Source organism: Populus euphratica, unplaced genomic scaffold (assembly GCF_000495115.2).
Source record: "Populus euphratica unplaced genomic scaffold, PopEup_1.0 scaffold360.1, whole genome shotgun sequence".
NCBI lineage: Eukaryota > Viridiplantae > Streptophyta > Magnoliopsida > Malpighiales > Salicaceae > Populus > Populus euphratica.
Genome location: NW_011500251.1, coordinates 97,515 through 103,900, shown reverse-complemented (window position 1 = coordinate 103,900; position 6,386 = coordinate 97,515). Strand labels below are relative to the sequence as shown.

The following is a 6,386-nucleotide window of genomic DNA, read 5'->3' as shown; positions in this document are numbered from 1 at the left end:
AAAAACATAATGACTAACTTATAAAATCATAAAAAATGCATAGACTAAATTATAATTAACTCTAATTAACAATGATAGTAGATGCAAAAAATGGTAACAGTTTGTATAAAAACAGTAAATGACAAGTAGAAAAATTACATGAACAAATGAAGCTGGATGCATTAAATGATATTCCTTGTAAATAACATGTAATATAAAAGCACAAGACCTCAAAAGGACAAAACATGAAAGAGACCATAGTAAATAATAGTAAGAACACAATACATTGCTTTCGTACCAAGAAGAACCCAAAGGCTAATTAATTATTGAGGAAGATAACTTGATGCCATGCTTAAAAACCTAAGCCATCATATTGAACAAAGTCATGTCAGGACCCAAAAATTAATAAAAAAAAAAAAAGCCAAATAACAAAGCAAGCAATAGGTACTGTAACAAAATGAGTAAATATTACAGATTTTTATCCAAAATTCAATAGCTGAAGCATACATATAGATGAAACATATAGCCAGTTCCAAACTCCTTATTATATCTAGAATGACTTTGAGTTGAAAAAAATAAAATAAAAAAATAGTTAATTTAAGGAAATTTTTAAAAAGAGAGAGAATATTAAATAAATAAATAAAATTAAATAGTGTAATTACTATATTTCATGTACTAAAAAATCATGTCCCATTTCTTACATTGTTTCTTGAACTTTTTTAAAGTCTCAATGTAACTATCATATTAAAATATAATTAAGAGCATTTTAGATTAAAAAAAATAGTTAGGGTTTGGGATACTGCATCCTTACAGGTGGGTTGCTAGTCTAGCTAGGCAAGGAGAGAATAATGGACATTAATTAGGGGGAAGGAAGGATTAAAAAGAAAAGTTAGATACCATCTAACATTTTTAGTTGAACTGAATTAAAAGCCTGCCACCTAAACCATTTGGTGATAAAAATGTTTCCAAATCATGCATGCTGACCCCAAGATAGGACAATCAAGTGAAAACAGACAACATATATAGCTAATGTGGGAAATTAACTGAACACCATGCATGGAGGAAGCAACCATGAATTCTAACCTCTTTCACTACACAATTCTACTACTTATATATATAACAAGAAAAATAGCAAGAAAAAAAAAGAATGAATGAAGATACAAAAATAAAACATCAATCTTATTAACGAAACACAACATCAACAAGCAAGTTTTATTATATATATATATATAAGCATATGAATACATTCAAAATACCTAGGTGTCGGCGCACAAGAGGACAAAAAGACTTGCAGACATCAAAGAACACCCAGCATCGATAATACTAATTGTTAAAAATTAAATTGGGGGTTTTGATAAATTTTCAATTAAACATGTATAATTTCCATAAATCACTCTCTTCCAGACACAAGAATTGCCAGCATTGGTCAAGTTGCATAAAATCATTCAATTTATGAGTCGTAACCCTAAAAATTAATTTGGGGTTTTTCATAAATTTTCAATTAAACATGCATAATTAGGTTATAAATCATGGTAAAAACATTTCATAAACCTTATATTATCGAATTAATAGCCTAAAATCATTATTCAAAGTATCAGAAAAATAATTGTTACCGGTGTTCTTCAGTTACAGGTGAGGGAGATGGATCAACATGACAGAATAACACCTGAGATTGGGAAAGTTAGGTTAGAACTATTTAGTGTAATTTAAATTGCAACAAAAAAACAAAAACTCTAAATTAATTACCTGAGCTATTGAAGAAAAGAATGCAAAACCTAACACGTTTACAAAGAAGGGGTAAATTAGGATGTTCGATGGTGATGATGATGGATCTGGTGCGATGTTGCCATGGGTCTATGTTTTTGTGGTTTACAGAGAAATATTGAAACTGTTAAGAAGAAGGAGAAGAAGATGAAGAAAAAAAATTAGGGATGCTGAAGACGAATGCGAAGATGATGAATAGTTTGGGATAAAGGAAGATGAAATCGATGAAGAGAGGGTGATTTTTCAATAGTTAGGGATCGATATTGTTATTAGGGAAGAAGGATACACTAGAAGAGTGGAAGTTGACATGACGAAAAGATTGATGTCTTCTCCCAAGTGCAGGAGTGTCGAAGTAATAAATAACCCGGCAAGACCGGGGTCGAACCACAGGGAGGTTAATTGTACAAATTATAAATAACAATAATACAACAACAATAACAACAACAACAACAACAACAACAATAATAATAATACTAATACTAATACTAATAATAATAATAATAATAATAAATAAATAAATAAATAAATAAATAAAAAGAAGGAGAAAAAGAAGAAGAAGAAGATGAGAACTTTGAGATGAAATATTAACGTAAAGATTTAACAATGATAACAAACAATGTCAAGGTTAGAGGATCCACTAATGGTATGTCAAACAAGTATAGTATAAACTCTTATTATTCAATTGGAAACCACACACAAAGGAGGTTCCAATCAGATTATCGATTGTTAACATGATTACATTAGTCATCTTATTCGATTAATGCTAATACTTGTAAATGTCGTCAAGCATTCATGATTATAACTTATATTAACAACAAATCAAGTTCCTTTCATAGCTCAGGTGTCGGTTATACCATACAGTATGGGCTATGAAAGTGCCAAGCATTTGTTGTACCAAGTGTTATACAACATAAATCAAGATTAGTCATTTAACAAGCAAAGTATTAAAGAGTAAAAAACATAACAAATATAAAACATGTTAGTATCAAACATTAAAGTCCATATTAAGTTTACACTATACTTATTCTTACACCATTAGTGTAACCTTTTCACCTTGACATAATAAACTTAGTTAGACATAATGAAAGAAAGAAAAATAAATAAACAAAATAAGAACATGAATAAGATTAAAGTTAACTAAGTAAGTGAAAGGAAATGAAAGGCATAAACTTGATATTAATGAAAGCAAAGCATAAACATTACAAAAAATACAAAGAGAGAAAGGAAGAGCATGATCTTGATCTGGACACCAAGATGCCTAAATGCATGACAAATGCCTCCTTTTATAGGCCAAATTTGGGAACTATTGATTTGATGACTAATTGATAAGTGGGTGGCCAACTCTTGACTTGGTGACAATCCTTATCTTCTTTTGTTTGCCCAAAACGTCATTGATAACGTCAAAATTGGAGCCACTCAAAAACATGAAAGTTGTAGGAAATTGTCTCAGCTATCTAGTGTAAAAACGTCAGCTTATTTGGACTTCTAGAACTCCAGATATGGCCAAAATACAAAACAGTGCTCGGGCTGGAGGACATATTCAGGCTTTTTTGTTGTTGCTACAATTTGGACTTGAAAATGGCCTTTTTAGATCTTAGGCTTCATATGAAAGTTGTAGGCCTATGTCTTACCTTTCCATCCATATAAAGTGGACTTAAATCTGAGATCTATAGCTCCAGATATGACCCAATTACCGAACAGTATTCTGGTTTGGATTGCACCGACATCTCTTTTCTAAGTTTGGCCATCTCTTTATCCTTGCAATTTAAGTTCTTAGAGTCATCGATCAATCCTTTCATTTATGTGATAGGCTTGCATTTAAAATGAATATTTACCACAAATTAAAGGTATCTTATATTATTAGATATATTATTATAAAACATGCTTTAGTTAAGGAGTTATTGATACTTCAAGTGCAAAATAATGATATAAAACCATGATAAAAATGCACTTTTAAGTACTAATCACACCCCCCAACCAGCTTATTACTAGTCCCTAATAATCAAAGCATTAAAATAGAAAAAGAAATTTACAAATTCTACAAAGCAAGGTATTCATCATTTAACTTCCATTAATCTATCAAGATAAACAAACTCTCATTAAATTTATATATCTGCTCAATACCTCTTAACAAGATATTAATAAACCTTTCTTTTGTGCTCAATATATCAACACATAATTATGGGGCTTTTCTTGGAAGAAAACAAAATTTTTGTTCTAATGTTTAAGGTTAACTTCCTTGGGTTGGGATTATTATTTTTGTCTTCTTTTTTTTTCTTTTTTTTAAATGTATATACATATAATTTAAAAACATCATGCATCTTTAACACATGTAACGAGCTTTTAGCTAATGACTCCAAGACTAGTTGGTCTTAGGGCATTAAGTGTTAAGACACCCCTACGAGCTTAGTAACTCGGGTTGCAGTTACTGATATGTAGATAGTGCAATGTTTGATTCCCTTAAGCTTTTCTCCTCAACCCATGTAACAAGCTTTGGGCCAATAGCTCCCAAGTTAGTTGACTTTAGGGTATTAGGTGTTAAAACACCCCTTCGAGCTTAATTGCTTAGGTTAGGGAGGCTACGAAACCAAACTTATCTACATTTTTATTATCATCATTTTTTTTCTTTTTTTTTCTTTTTTTTTCTTAATTATATACAATCCCTTTCCCTTAGTTGTTACCTTTAACAAAATAACATAAATAATGTAATAATCCAATATGCAACCCATAATCATATGTTAAAGTGTGTGTGTGTAAATTAAGGTTTAAGAATACATGTTAAATAAGTATATGAGCAGAATTAAGTGATAACAATGCGAGAGTTTGTAAACCTGAATATTTAAAGAAGTATTATAATAGACTTTGTTAAGAATGGTTACTAAGATGCGTCTCATTGATAACGGAAAGGGTCGTTTAAGATGTTGCTTGCAGCTGTTGTTTGTCTGGACTGTGAGTCACATGATTGAGGGGAAGATTTCAGGTTTGGTTGGTACCCCATGAAGTAGGAAGAACTACATGGGAATCAATGTTTCTGAGTCTAAGTAAATCTCAATTTCATTGGAGGAGTCGATATTCTTTCTTCAAATCTTATATGGCATACTGTGGTGAGTACCTATGGGTCTCGTTGATAGGAGCTCGCTACTGTATTAGTTATTGTCCTAACATGGTTTTACGACAGTTTGGATTTGAGCAGTTTATTCCAAGGACTATCGAGCTGGCAACATTTTATGAAGATTTCAAGACCTCGAAGAAATTATTCGAGTCAGTGAAAAAGGCATGGAAACATCCTGGTAGGGTTACTTCTACTAAGAGAGTAGAAGGAAAAACAACTAAAGGGTATCCAATATGGCAAAAGAAGAGAGGGAAAGGATACAAAGTTCCTCCATTTGAAGGGTCATCCAGGTCTTTGATTCAATCTGCTGAAGACATACATGAAGAAGATCGTGCTCAACAAGAATCTTATAACCTAAATTTGAATGCTGAAGTGAAAGAGTTAGCAGCTAAAAGAAGAAAGTTAGCATGTAATCTAGCCATTCGAGAAAAAGCATTGGCTATCACAAAACAGGAAAAGGATGACTTGTCAACTCAGCTACAACATCAACAACTTGAGTTCCAGCAGCTACAAGAAAAATATGCACTTCTATCAGAAGATAAGAGGAAGCAAGATGTCAACATGAAGAGATGGGTTAGAAGAGCATCAAAATCTGAGGAAATGGCATTAAAGTTGGAAGAGGCAAATAAATCACTTCAGGAACAGTGTCAAAATCAAGATGCAGTAATTGCCAATTTATATGAGCAGGTGGACCATTTGCTTTCCATTGAGCAAACCTTATCATCAGAAAAAGAAAATGCAGAAAAAGAAGCAGAATGTTGGGCTTCTGAAGCTATGCGCTATCATGTACAAGCAGATGATACCAAGAATTATACTTCAGGATTAAAAAGCATAGCCCAACAAATAGCAGATGGTGAGCCAATGACTAGAAATGAATTCCATCAGTTTTTTGGGTTAATCAGAGATGGAATTAATGAGATCGCAGCATATGACGGTCCAAGGCTTTGGAAAGATTGACTTGTTGTAATTCTAATATTGTAAACCAATAAAAGACAATTTCATCATCTTTTCATTATGAGAAATGTTTATTTTGATATAGATTTATGGCATCAAATTTCTTCCCTAAATCGGTTCAAGTTCCTGTAGGTTTGGAGTCCTCAGTGAGAACTTTCTTAAGAGAATCTGATCTGGTTTGTTCCTCATCATAAGTTAAAGAAAAACCTGAAACAAATAACAAGCATGCATCATCCATATGGCATTTTGCATCCATTTATGCATTTTATTCATTTTACTTGCATTCACTCAAGTTGAAATATAGGTCCCCCAAAAGACCATAAAATTCATTACACTCGACTACGAAGAAAGATAATGGAGAACAAAGAAAGAGCACATCTAGAGGCTCACTATCAAAGGGAGTTGGAGAGCATGAAAAATGATATCGCACGACTTACAAGTCTACTCGAGCAGGCCCTGGTATCCAAGTATGGAGAGGATACCTCTACTCAGCCAGCAGTTGCAACTCCATCTGTATCTATGCCAGTAGCTCCTTTTGTATTCACTTCTTAAAATTTAGGGGCAAATCCTTCTTCAT

General features: G+C 32.3%; 1 long non-coding RNA gene across 1 annotated transcript; it reads right to left on the bottom strand.

The window, feature by feature from the left end:
• Window positions 1-283: 283 nt before the first annotated feature.
• LOC105112720 (uncharacterized) lies at window positions 284-1,803 on the bottom strand. The gene is made up of 3 exons (XR_839816.1): window positions 1,726-1,803; window positions 1,593-1,645; window positions 284-339 (listed from the first exon to the last, which is right to left on the bottom strand). It is a non-coding gene; the product is annotated as an uncharacterized LOC105112720 (long non-coding RNA).
• Window positions 1,804-6,386: the final 4,583 nt, after the last annotated feature.